Source organism: Pleurodeles waltl, chromosome 8 (assembly GCF_031143425.1).
Source record: "Pleurodeles waltl isolate 20211129_DDA chromosome 8, aPleWal1.hap1.20221129, whole genome shotgun sequence".
Classification (NCBI taxonomy): Eukaryota; Metazoa; Chordata; class Amphibia; order Caudata; family Salamandridae; genus Pleurodeles; species Pleurodeles waltl.
The window spans coordinates 544,169,506-544,183,604 of NC_090447.1; positions in this window are offsets into that span (position 1 = coordinate 544,169,506).

Consider the following 14,099-nt stretch of genomic DNA (forward strand, 5'->3'; position numbering starts at 1 on the left):
TGTGCACCAGGTGGTGAAATGGGGAGTCTTTATTTTTCTGTAGTCATACAGTCATCGATGGCAGACCCCATAACTGCTACACAATGGCCTCCTTCCCGGCGCTGGAACCTTTTCTGGTGGATGGGCCCCCATCAGCTCAGGCAGCAAAATGGAAAACGTGGGTGGAGTGTCTGGAAAACTATTTCGAAGGGATGGCGTTAGACCCGAACAGGAAATGACCAATGCTACTACATTTGAGTGGGGCACAAAATTAGCAAGTCAGTGGTCGAAGGAGGACCCCTCTTCTCATATCAGACTCTGAAACGTGCAATCACAGCATATTTTGAACCACTGGCGAATCCGGACAATGAATGTTTCCTCCTCCGGCAAGCCAGGCAACTACCGGAGGAGCCAGTGGATGTTTTGTATGCTAGACTGAGGGATCTGGCAGGCACATGCACCCTGCCAGATCCTGCGGATGAAATAAGGGCGCAGTTCATTCAAGGGTATCACTCCACAAAATCGAGGGAACACATATTGCAAGTCCCTGGCATGTCAATGACAGACATGTTGACCATGGGCCGATCAAAGGAACTGTCCCGTGTGAGGGAGGCACACATAGAATCGGCGCTCACGCAGTCCATCAAGGTGGGACCGGTAAGTGCTATCACATCAGGAGCCACAGCGAAAAAGAAAGACAAGACAAAGACAACAAGTACGAGTTGTCCTGCTACATGTGTGGAAGATCACACCTGCACCAAGGCAAATGGAAACAATGCACCAACTGTCAGAGGCTCAATCCTTTTGCCAAGGTGTGCCGCTCGACAACAAGGCCCAAGTCAGACAGACCAAAGACAATACATGGCGCGAAAACAATCCAACAACTGGAAGATACACCAGACATGGATGATGATGACGAACCAAAGGGAACGGTGCATATCATTCATGCCACCGAGCCATGCAGTCTACTCCTGAAGAGTGCAAAATAAAGGTTGCAGGTCACCAGGTACCCGCACTCATTGATACTTGGGCCTCAATTAACATACTAGCTCATTCCGCGTTCAAACAGCTACTGAATCGCCCCCCTCTCCGCCCCATCTCAGTACAAGTATTTGCATTCTGTTCAGCCACCCTGATTCCGTTAGTGGGGGTGTTCACAACAGACGTCAAGCATGAAGACATAACCACTCGAGCCAAGATATATGTCACGAAGGTGGGCACCGGAATGCTACTAAGTTGTCGCACAGCAGAAGAGCTAGAGTTGGTGGTGTTCACTTTCAGCATACACCTGGGGGCGCTGGAGAGTCTGGAAGAAGAATACTCGGACCTCTTCAAAGGCATTGGTTGCCTGAAAGATCGCCAGTTAAAACTGTATATTGATAAGTCCATCGAACCAGTGGCACTAAAACACAGACGAATAATGTTTCACCTTCGCCCTCAGGTGGAAGCTGAGCTTAGAAAGTTGGAAAATGCCGACATCATTGAGAGGGTTGAAGGACCAACTCCCTGGGTGTCACCTATCGTCGTCACTCGAAAGCCAAAACAACCTGGGGAAGTGCACATCTGTGTTGATATGCGATTACCAAATATGGCCATCCAGAGAGAGCGTCATCTCACCCCCCACGGTGGATGATATTGTAGCGGAAGTCAGTGGCTCCAGGTGGTTTTCCGAGATGGATCTTCAACAGGATATCACCAACTGATGTTGGCCCCCGGAATCCAGGGTGATAACTTTTTCCACAAGTGTGGGGCTTAGGCGATACAAGAGGCTGAGTTTTGGGGTCGCCAGCGCTGCAGAGGTATTCCAGGACACGATATGGGGGGTGCTCGCTGGTCTTGAGGGAGTCAATGTGAGCTATGATATCCTGGTGCATGCTCCCATGATTGTGGTGCACCTCAAAAGACTTTCGGCTATTCTCCACAGGCTTCACCAAAATGGGCAAACCCTACACAGAGAGAAATGTGAATGTTTGAGACAGGACATTGCATTTTTTGGATATCATTTTTCTAAAAAAGGGGTTCGGCCTGATCCTGAGAAAGTGGCAGACATTAAATCTGCGCCCGTCCTCACACAGGTTACAAGTGTCTGCAGTTTTTTGGGAATGGTCACCTACTGCGGAAGATTCATTCCAAATTTGACTTCCCTCGCGGCTCCTCTGACGGAACTCATGAAGGTCCACACCTCATGGAAGTGGAATTCGATGCAGAATGCTGCATTCCAGGCAACCAAACAAGCACTGTCATCAAATATCACGTTGGTATATTTTGACCCGTCCAAAGACACAGATATCCGTAGACGCCAGCCCAGTATGCCTTCGGGCTGTTCTTTCCCAAAAAGGTGATGATGGGGAGTGGGCACTGGTGGCTTATGCCAGCAGAGCATTAACAGCGACAAAGCAACGTTATTCACACATCGAAAAGGAAGCGATAGCTGTACACTGGGGCTGTCATCATTTTCATTTGTATATATATGGTCATCCATTTGTCGTACACACGGACCACAAGCCACTGATACCATTGTTCAACAAGTCTGCTTCTCAACCACCACCCGCATAGAAAAGTGGATTCTCTAATTGCAGGGATACCAGTTCTCCGTGGTGTACCGACCGGGTGCACAAAATCCAGCTGATTACCTCTCGAGGCATGCCAGACCTGCCACAGCCCAGGAAGAAGATGAGGCGGATGAAGTTGAAGAGTACGTAAGGCTAGTGGTGGAGAGGTCAAGGCCACTTCCTATGTCCCTAAAAGAAATCCAAGAGGCTACCTGAGTGGATGAGGCTCTACAGCTGGCAATGTCATGTGTCCATGATGGAAAATGGCATTTGTTGAAACAAAACCTGTCTTGCAGGAAGGCGGATGCGAATGCAACGTTGTCTTCACTGTACTGCATTCAACATGAGTTGGCAGTTTTCTCCGAGGACTGTCTCCTGCGGGGCAGTCGTTTGGTCATCCCGGAGGCACTGCGACAGAGGACAATTGACTTAGCCCATGCCGCTCATCAGGGTGTAGTGAAAACCAAGGCAAGGTTGCGAAGGAAGGTATGTTTCCCCGGTCTGGATGCCCGTGTTGAGCATACCATACAACAGTGTCACGTGTGTCAAACACTTGGCACGGCAAACCCTCCGTCGCCCATTATCACGGAGCCTATTCCTTCGACTCCCTGGGATAGGGCCAGTGTGGATTTAGGCAGTTTACCTGATGGTCGGCACATGTTAGTTGTCATAGACTATTTTTCAAAATATCCAGAGGTGAAGGTCCTGGAGTCCACCACCAGAGCAGATTGTACCTTGTCTGGAGAAAATCATGGCCACTCATGGGGTCCTGCAGGAACTGAGAAGGGACAATGGCCCCCCTTTTTCAAGCCATGGGTTTGCTTCCTATCTAGCTTCACATGCCATTCATCAATGCAAAATCACTCCTGGTTGGCCTCAAGCCAACGGAGAAGTGGAACGGTTCATGAGAACATTAAATAAGGTACTGCGAATTGCAGTAGCTCAGGGCAAGAACTTGGAATGCGGCCTGTTTGAGTTTTTGAGGAAACATCGTTTGACGCCTCACGTCACTACTGGAGTGGCACCTATTGCTGTTTACATGCTACGTGGAGTGAGACACGATTCCCCAAGTGAGTATTCCCACTCGGCTCCATGTTCAAGTGGCTGCCAGACTCTGTAACTGTCAAAAACAGAATGACCGAATGTCTCAGAAAAGGGGAGCCCGCATCCGAGACATACAAGGGGGAGAGTTGGTGTTGGTGCAGAACCGATCTCATGGGTGAAAATGTAAGCTCCTTTTGAGTCTACTCCGTGAACAGTTGTCCAGATAAGGGGCACGTTGGTAACTGCCAAAAGTGGTAATGAAGTGTTAACTAGGAATGTGTCTTTCTTTAAGCGATACCACCAAGTCGTGAGTGAGCAAGGACTATCTGGGGTGCCTATGTTTTCTTCAATCAAGGATGAAGAGTTTGGGTTGGTACTCTCTGCCAACGGAAACTCTCTGAGTCAGTGAGATCTTCAGGGGATTTACAGGGCCCGTCTGGGGCACCTTTGAGCAGTGAAGGAGAGGGTGATGAAAGAGGGATAACTCCTGATCTCCGTTCTGGTAGTCCCACAACTGATACTGTGCATAGGAGGGGTTTGGACAGATACAATCTGCCTCCACGGCCCTCTGCCACTGTGAAGCTAAAAGACTGTGTGTGCCGGTAGACATATGTTTTGAATTAGTACTTTTTGAGAAAGTTTTGCAAATGCATTTATCCCTGGGTGGGGGAAATTATGTGCGTGTTCTTTGCCATATCCATGGTGGGTGTGTTTAATTTTTTTATTTTAGTTTTGGTTTATTTAAAGTTGAGGAGGAATGTTATGTCTAAACATGTGGTTTTGTTTTGACAGGGGTGTTTTGTTCCTTAACCCCATTGTGAGGATTAAGTTACATCCCTCTGCCTGAGGGTGTTGGTGGTTTGCTCCTGACATCAGGAGCCAAGGAAATAAAGGGACCCGCAGCTTGGCTCCAAGGGCAGTGCACAGCTGCCAATTTGTACGGACTGTATTTTATTGTGTGTTTAACTCATATTGTAGGCCTTACACACGCAGAACATCTCCCAGGATAGAGGAAGCGGTGGCAAGGAAACAAACTTCGTCTCCACTATCCTCCCCAAAGGGAGCACAAGTAAGTTACTTAGTTAATTCACAACCAAGCAAGGTCTCCAAAGGCATCCAAATATCGCAGTAGCAAGAGCAAAGACTCCCTTGGAGAAGTGATATAGAATAAAGTGGCATCAGCACAGAGTGAGACTAAATGCAACACCAACTCAAATGCCCCATCTTACATCTCCTGTCTAATCTGTATCGCAAAGGGTTTGAGGGCATTCACAAATAGCAGGGGCGTCAGGGGACAGCCCTATCGTGTCTCCCTGCTCACACTCCATAAGTCTAAACATAATCAACCAACTCTGACCATAGTAGTCAGGTCAGTGTACAGCAAACATACACAGGATCTGAACTTTGGTCCGAATCCCATTGCTTCCAGCTCATTAAACAGGCCTAGTCCATTGCATCAAAGGCTGTGGCTATGTCGAGAGACACCACCACCATTTCCTACTTTGTTCATAACATGTACCAGTCGCCTCAGGTTCATGGTTGTGCTACTCCTGGTATGAACCTGCACTGGTCTGAGTGTATCAATTGTGAAATCCCTGGCCTTAGCTGGAGGGCAAGGAGTTTTTGGGGTCCATATTTATCATTGTGAGGGGCAGATAGGAAGATGACACAGAGGGCAGCCAGCCGGGTTTTAGAATCATGGCGATATAACCCTCTCGCATGGGTAGAGGCAGAACTTCCTTTTCACTCACCTCCAGACACACCTCAAGTAGCTGTTGTGAAATTTGTGTGGTAAAAGTCTAATAGAATTCAGCCGAAAAGCAATTGCTCCCAGGCGACTTCCCCCTCAGGAGGCACTCTAGTGCCTGCCATCCTAATCTCCTCCGATGTAAGGTCAGCATCTAAGTCTTGCACTGCAATTTATTCCACACGTGGAAGCGGCAGGCTTACAAGGAACACAGTAATGTGCTCCAGTTCTGGACTGCGTGGGCTAGTATATGCTTGCTCCAGGTGTTCACTGAGTGTGCAGTGTATCTCACTGTGCATAAATGTCTTTCTCCATAGAGGTCTCAAGATGTAATTTAGGGATACGTGAGATTTCCTGGCGAAGGATCCAGGGTAGAAGGTGCCCAGAGCTGTCTCTCTCCCAATGCAAGAGTTGGTAGTCGGACTTCAGGGTATAAACTTCAAGCCTGTTACTTACTGATGCCACCTGCTGCTTTAGAGTGGTCTCCTCACTCCATTCCCATGCATCCCCATGGATCTCTGCCAGGGCTTCCTCCTTGTGGAGGAGCTCTAACTGCAGAGCTCAACCCACTCACACGAGAGGCCCATAAACTTGCCTCTCAGCACAGCATTCCTCGTCTCCCACTCCAAAGCGCAACTTTGTGCAGTCATCCAGTTGACCTAAAAATAATCTTACAGTGCCCCAGCTAGTGTGTCCTGACCCACAGCGTCCTGCAGTATCTCAGATGGGAATCGTCATGTACATGGTGACCAGGGACCACTGCTGGTATCCTGTATTAATTGGCGATTTCTATTGAGGGAGTTTCAATATCATTTAGAATTTTGTGTTATTGTCTTGCACCAAAAACAGACATTCCTGATTCCTTTTTAATTACTGATGTCCATTTCTATTTGGTGCGATGATCTAAATATTTCATGTTTGACTCTGACCTCGATTTCTTTATACTCTCATTTTTCCCCACCTGAGGAATGGGAGCTTAAAACATATAACAATGAATGTGACTCTCGGCTGGGAGCAGTATTACTATCAGTATACTAGTTTCTTCAATGTCCTTACTGATGACCCTTTGTGGTTCCTTGTATGCAGTCATTGGGCATTCAAGTTAAGTATGTGGTTGGCAATTTTATGGTTTTGCATTTTGGTGCATGTGTCCACTATGCAGAAGCTGTTGCTTTATTATTGCTAGAAAATAGGCCATAAAGCATAAAGTAAGTGGCAGCTTCACATTTACATGTTTTTTTGTGTGTTTTTTTTAAAGAGTGCTTCTACTTCAGGGTATTCATGCTGATGTACACACTCATGTAAGGAGGTTGGACTTTTCCTCCTGTATGCAGAGGCATCAGTTTTAAAACGTTAGTTGAGAACTGCAGTTCAAGCTCTCATAGTCATGTATCTGGATGGTGGCACTGCCTCACAGACTCAACATTGATCTCCTGTTAGAAATTGGGTCTCTAGTTGGCAGAGGTATACACTCTGTCAAAGTAGGGACCACAATCCTAGCTAGGGTAAGTCAGATACACACTCTAAATTAACCTGTGCTCACCCCTGATAGCTTGTCACAGAGCAGTAAGAGATAATGTATAACATATTTGTGCAACATTTAATTACAGTGACACAGTGGAAAATACCACCAAAAGACTCTATAAAGTTTAGAAAAATAAAGAATGTTTATCTGAGTAACATAAGACCAAAAAAAAAAATATATAGTCAGTAGAAGGAGTTATGAATTTCTAAAGATTAAACTAAAAGCAGTGCTTAGAAGTCACTATTGGTGAAAACGTTACTTGAGGTCACAAGGGATCGGTTTGAATCCAAAATTCAGCCTAGCTGCGATGGAGGGTAGTCTGGCTAAAGAAACCATGCAGGGTGTGCTGAAACCATACCTTGGATGGAGCAAAGCATCAATGTTGATGGCTTGATGCAGCAGTATTTTCAAAGCAGCCAGATCAATGTGTCGTCATCGGGCTCACTGAAATTAATGAGATGTGTTGTCGGCCCACACAGAGGGGGTCATTCTAAGTTTGGCGGGCAGCAGTCGGCGTCCGCCAAACTTACGCCATCAAATGACCGCTCTGCGGTCAAAAGACCGCGGGGGCCGTTCAGACTTTCCCGCTGGGCCGGCTGGCGCCCGCCAAGGGAGGACCCGCTGGCCCAGCGGGAAAGGCCCTGCAACACAGAAGCCGGCTCCGAATGGAGCCGGCGGTGTTGCAGGGGTGCGACGGGTGCTGTTGCAGCCGTCGCGATTTTCACTGTCTGCTATGCTGTCTGTTAGGGGGCCCCACGACACCCGTTCCCGCCATCCAGTTCCTGGCGGTAAAAAACGCCAGAAACAGGCTGGCGGGAAGGGGGGCGCCGCCATGGAGGTTCAGCCCAGGCAGGGGAAATCCGGCGGGAAACCGCCGGATCCCCTTTTCTGACTGCGGCTTTACCGCCGTGGTCAGAATGGGCAATGAAGCACCGCCAGCCTGTTGGCGGTGCTTCCGTTGCCCGCGGCCCTGGCGGTCTTGGACCGCCAGGGTCGGAATGAGGGCCAGAGTGTCTTCATGGGGCCATGCAGGCTGTGAATCTGCTGTCTTTGAGCAGTTGCTACATTTCTGTTGAAGGAGCAATGCCGTGGAATTTTTCACGTACTAAAGGTGATGCATTTTTTTTGGGAAGAATTCAGCTGCAGAACCCACTTCTGAGGCCTAGTATAGGAGAGTGACACCTCAGGCAAGACTCACATATGGCAGAGCGCAGATAGCCAGGAGAGTTGCAGATAGTCTTTGATGTCCCTGAGACTTCAGGAGAACAGGGGTAAGCCAACAAGCTTTGGAGAATCTTGGGTTCAAGGATGTAGAGAACAGGTCCAGTCCTCACTCCAGGCAAGAAGCAGCAGGCAGCATGCCAACATAGCAACACAAGTAACACAGTGGTAGTCTCTCCTACAGCACAGCACACAGCAAGCAGTAGCCCATTATAGCAGTGCAGTTGTAGAGTGATAGACCCTCCTGACAACACAGCAGTCTTTTTTCCTGGCATAATGTCCTTGGTTCCAGTAAAGTTCTGATTTGGTGGGGTAGAGGGGTCCAGTACTTAGACCCAAGTGTGCCTTTGACGTGGGGAGACTTCATAAGAGGCCTTTGAAGATCACAAGGTCCCTTAGTGTGTGGGCTCCCTGGCACTAACCAAGGTGCCCCTACATTGTTCAGGTCAAATTCCCGGACCTTGTGAGTGCGGGGACACCATTACATGCGTGCACTACATATAGGTCAATACCTATATGTAGCGGCACCATGGTAACTCCAAACATGGCCATGTAACATGTCTAGGATCATGGAATTGTCACCCCAATACCATTCCGGTATTGGGGGGACAATTCCATGCATTCCCGGGTCTCCATCATAGAGCCCGGGTACTGCCAAACTAGCTTTCCGGGGTCTCCTTTGCAGCTACTGCTGCTGCCAAGCCCTCAGACAGGTTTCTGCCCACAGGGCCTGGGCAGCCTGGTCCCAGGAAGGCAGAACAAAGGATTTCCTCTGAGAGAGGGTGTTACACCCTCTCCCTTTGGAAATTGGTGTGAAGGGTTTGGGAGGAGTAGCCTCTCCTGGCCTCTGGAAATGCTTTGAAGGGCACAGATGGTGCCCTCCTTGCATAAGCCAGTCTACACCAGTTCAGGCCCCCTCCCAGCCCTGCTCTGGTGCAAAACTGGACAAAGGAAAGGGGAGTGACCACTCCCCTGACCGGCACCTCCCAGGGGAGATGCCCAGAGCTCCTCCAGTGTGTCCCAGACCTCTGCCGTCTTGGATGCAGAGGTATGAGGGCACAATGGACAGCTCTGAGTGGCCAGTGCCAGCAGGTGACGTCATAGACCCCTCCTGATAGGTGCTTACCTTTCTCTGTAGCCAATCCTCCTCTGTGGGCTATTTAGGGTATCTCCTGTGGGCATCTCACCAGATAACGAATGCAAGAGCTCACCAGAGTTCCTGTGCACTTCCCTCTTCGACTTCTGCCAAGGATCTACCGCTAATTGCTCCAGGACACCTGCATAACTGCAACAAAGTAGCAAGAAGACTACCAGCAACATTGTAGCGCCTCATCCTGGTGGCTTTCTCAACTGTTACCTGGTGGTGCATGCTCTGAGGGCTGTCTGCCTTCACCCTGCACTGGAACCCAAGAAGAAATCTCCCATGGGTCGACGGAATCTTCCCCCTGCGAACGCAGGCACCAAACTTCTGCATCACCGGTCCTCTGGATCCCCTCTCATCCTGACGAGCGTGGTCCCTGGAACACAGGAGCTGGGTCCAAGTTTCTTCGACAGTCCAGTGGCCCTTCTGTCCAAATTTGGTGGAGGTAAGTCCTTGCCTCCTCATGCCAGACAGTAATCCTGTGTACTGCGTGAACTGCAGCTGCTCGGGCTTCTTTGCACTTTTGCAAGACTTCCTTCGTGCACAGCCCAGCCCAGGTCCCCAGCACTCCGTCCTGCATTGCCCAACTCGCTGAGACGGACTCCGATGCCGTGGGACCCTCTTTTGTGACTCTGAGCCGACCGCTGTCCTCAGATCATCTAAGTACCTGTTCAGGTGCTTCTACAGGTGCTGCCTGCTTCTGCGTGGGCTCTCTGTGTTGTTGAGCGCCCCCTCTGTCTCCTCCACCAAGGGGCGACCTCCTGGTTCTTCCTGGGCCCTGGCAGCACCCAAAATCCTCAACCATGACTCTTGCAGCTAGCAAGGCTTGTTTGCGGTCTTTCTGCATGTAAACAACTCTGCATACTCCAGCAGGCCATGGGACTTCTTCTGAACAAAGGAGAAGTTCCTGGCACCTTCCGTTGTTGCAGAATCTTTTGCTTGTACACCCAGAGTCAGCCCTTTTGCACCTTCATCTGGGGTTTAGTGGGCTCCTGCCCCCCTGGATATGTGCGTGACTCTTGGACTTGGTCCCCTTCCTTTACAGGTCCAGAAACTCATCTTTAGTGTTTGCAGTCAGTTGTTGTCCTTGCAGAATCCCCTATCTCGACTTTACTGTCTTTCTGGGGTAGTAAGGTAACTTTACTCCTACTTTTCAAGGTCTTGGGGTGGGGTATCTTGGAAACCCTTAGTGTCTTCTTACACTCCCAGTGACCCACTACATACTACACTAGGCCTGGGGTCCATTCGTGGTTCGCATTCCACTTTTGGAGTATATGGTTTGTCTTGCCCCTAGGCCTATTTCTCTCTATTGCATTCTATTGTGATTCTACATTGTTTGCACTACTTTTCTAACTATTACTTACCTGATTCTGGTTTGTGTGTATATATATATATATATATATTGTGTATATTCCTTACCTCCTAGGGGAGTATATCCTCTGAGTTACTTTTGGCATATTGTCACTAAAAAAAAGTACCTTTATTTTTAGTAACTCTGAGTATTGTGTTTTCTTATGATATAGTGCTATATGATATAAGTGGTATAGTAGGAGCTTTGCATGTCTCCTAGGTCAGCCTAAGCTGCTCTGCTTTAGCTACCTCTATCAGCCTAAGCTGCTAGAACACCTCGATTCTACTAATAAGGGATAACTGGACCTGGCACAAGGTGTAAGTACCCCAAGGTACCCACTATAAGCCAGGCCAGCCTCCTACAACATGTCACACCCCAGCTCCTTTTGTGTGTGACTGTCTAGAGGAAATGCACAAACCCAAACTGTTACCCACCCCAGTCGTGTATTCAGAGACAGGCAGAAGCACAGAAAGGTTAAAGGAAGAAAATGCCAACTTTCTATAAGTGGCATTTTCAGACTTACAATCTAGATTCCAACTTCACCATGAGTTGTGATTTTAAATGATGAGCCCAGAGACACCAAAATCCAAATTTCTATATTTTCCCAATTGGAGGTTACACTTAAAGGATGCTTCCGATTTAACTCCAATGTTAACTTATAGGAGAGAATGACCTTGCAGAATTATTATTTTTTTTAGCAGTTTTTCACTACCAGAGCATGTAAAACTTAAAAGTACATGTCCAACTTTTTAAACACACTGCACCGTGCCCTGGGACTAACCAGGGTCTATCTTAGGGTACGTAAATGTAATAAATAGGAAGGTTTGGGCCTGGCAAGTTGGTGCACTTACCCGGTCGAAATGGCAGTTTTAAAACTGCACACACCGGCTCGGCAGTGGCAGGCCTGAGACATGTTTTACTAGGCTACAGTAGGATTATAGCACAATCAGAGTTGCAGGGTCCTTAGTAGCATTTAATTTGCAAGCCCTGGGCACATATAGTGCACTATACAATGGACTTACAAGTACATTATTTATGCCAATTGAGTATAAGCCAATGTTAGCATGTTTTAGGCAGAGAGCACATGCACTTTAGCACTAGTTAGCAGTGATGAAGTGTCCAGAGTCCTAAAGCCAGTTAACACAAGTTCAGAAGATGACGAGGAGGGAGGCAAAAAGTCTGGGCATTACCCTGCAAAAAGGGCCATTTCCAACATTTCCATTAAGGGCATCATACATGCCACACGACTAATTATCAAGGGGTTGAAGGAATATAAACGCATTGATTGAAGTCCACTGGCCCCCTTTGTTCTGTCTGCACCATCTGCAAAATCAGCAGCATAATCTGCAAATCCATCAAAAATGCCACCCCTGGCTATCCACCCGATATGCTAACAATTTCCCACTACCTCTCAGCACATTCTCAACAAGGACACTAACACACTAGAAATGAAGAAGAGCAGAAGTGCAACAACAACAAAACAAGACAACATGCCTTTTTCATCTATGCACCCAGGATCTGGAAGAAGAATCAAGACTGTCCCAAACCTGCTCCACTTTATAAAAGAGCTGAAGACACTCTAGTTCCAAGAACACTGCATTATGATACAGTAACTCCACTTTTACTCTTGAAAATCGATTGCATCTTTGCCTTTAGCTCTATATAATGCTTTACCGCCTTTTGACTGTTTGTTCTATATAAATACCACATGCACAATAATTTATATTGATTTTACTTCTCTAGATGTCATTTTCACCTTGTCACTGTGAACTAAGCAACAGTTTTCAAATGGTGACTTGTATTAAAGACAAGCATGGTGGCAATTTACAAAGTGCAAAGTTCTTGCAATCAGAGTGTCAGAACGTGCAGTAGGTTTATATTAATAAATAATGGTATTTATTTTAAAGCTTGTTGTGATATTGCCATACAAATTCCAGAGAACCTTATTGGGCCTTCATTTCAGGTCCCAAAACAAGATTTATCTTTTTTTAAACTTTGGATATTCCATCCTTCCTCTGGTTACAGTTTGGGAAACTATCTAATTGTGGGTTTTGTGATTGTGATGAACCCTACATTAGAAACACACTGTATTTTTGGTCCTTAGTACAGCAGCACCAGGCTGTAATGGTTGGTATTTTCTTTTCAATCGTTAACTGCCGAGAAGGCAATGAGCAGTACATTTATACAAGGTTCACAAGCAATATTTCAGTGTCATGTATCACTGGATATATAATGAGAATTTGGGGTAGGCACTTTTGGGGATACTGACCTCTACCACCAAAACAAGTATTGGGATTACTTATAGAGGTCACTTATGTGTAAACTGCATTATTGTGAGCCTAGGGGTTTCCTTGTTTCTCTGCGGCCCTCCCTGATAATAACTCTCATACTAGCCCAAGAAGGTCCACGAGATGCATAACCTAAGGTACTATGAGGCATATTTACAAGGAACTGGTGCATCAGCTCTGATGTGCCGGTTGCCTTGCGTCAGCCTGCGCCCCAGCTGATGGCACCATGGTAGTGCTATATTTACAATACAGCACACCATGGCACACATTAGCATAATAGCGTCAACATTTGTTGTGCTATTGTTGCGCTTTGTTGGACTAGCACCAAAAATATTGACACTAGTCCAGCATATTTTGGGGAGGCTCATAGGAAATAGCCTAGTGTCACTTTAACGCCTACCCTAGGCAGGTGTTGAAAAATAATGCTGGAATGGTGAAGTGAAATCTTGTTAATTTAACTGCACCATGTTGTTTTGGGCCTCCCTGCAGGGGAACAACCCCCTTGCATACATTATACCTGGTACAGGTACAGGTATAATGTGTTGCAAGGGGTTACAAAGTTACGCAAGGCTTGCATTGCATGACTTTGTAAATATGACGGGGTGGGGGACTGATTAGCGCCACCTTAGCGTAAAAAGAATGATGCTAAGGAAGTGCTAGGGGCTTGTAAATTTGCCCCCATGTATCTGCCCAAACCCCAGGCAGCAGTTGTCACTCAGGATAGGATGTACTTCTATCACTGATTATGTAGTGAGGCTGAGCTGAGTAGGCGGCTAAAGCGAGAGGCAGATCCCAGGAAACAGGTTTCTCAAAATAGTAGTCAACTGTTTCTCACTGGGACTATTTCTGTTAGTGTTGATTATAATTGGGTTCCGTTCTAAAACACAATGGGGTTTATTTACACGCCCCTAGTGCCACTGGAACTTCACTTTTAGCGGTGCTCTGGTGGCACTGTGCCCATTTCTAAGCCACCTTGCAAATATGCTCCCCCCGACGCAGATTTCTACTGCAGAGGGGCGTGCAATGGGTGTTGCTATGGGTGTTTCCACGCTACACCCATTGCTTTTGACACTGACCCAGATTTAAGAGAAATCGTAAATCTGAGGCAGTACCAAAAAATAACACATCATCAGGGGTAAAGTTAGAGTGGTGCAACAAGGAGAAATACTTTTATTTCTCATTGTTTTTGTTTTTTCTATGTGTCCTGCATTCTGCAGCACATATAGAAAAAGCAAAATGCCATTAATGATT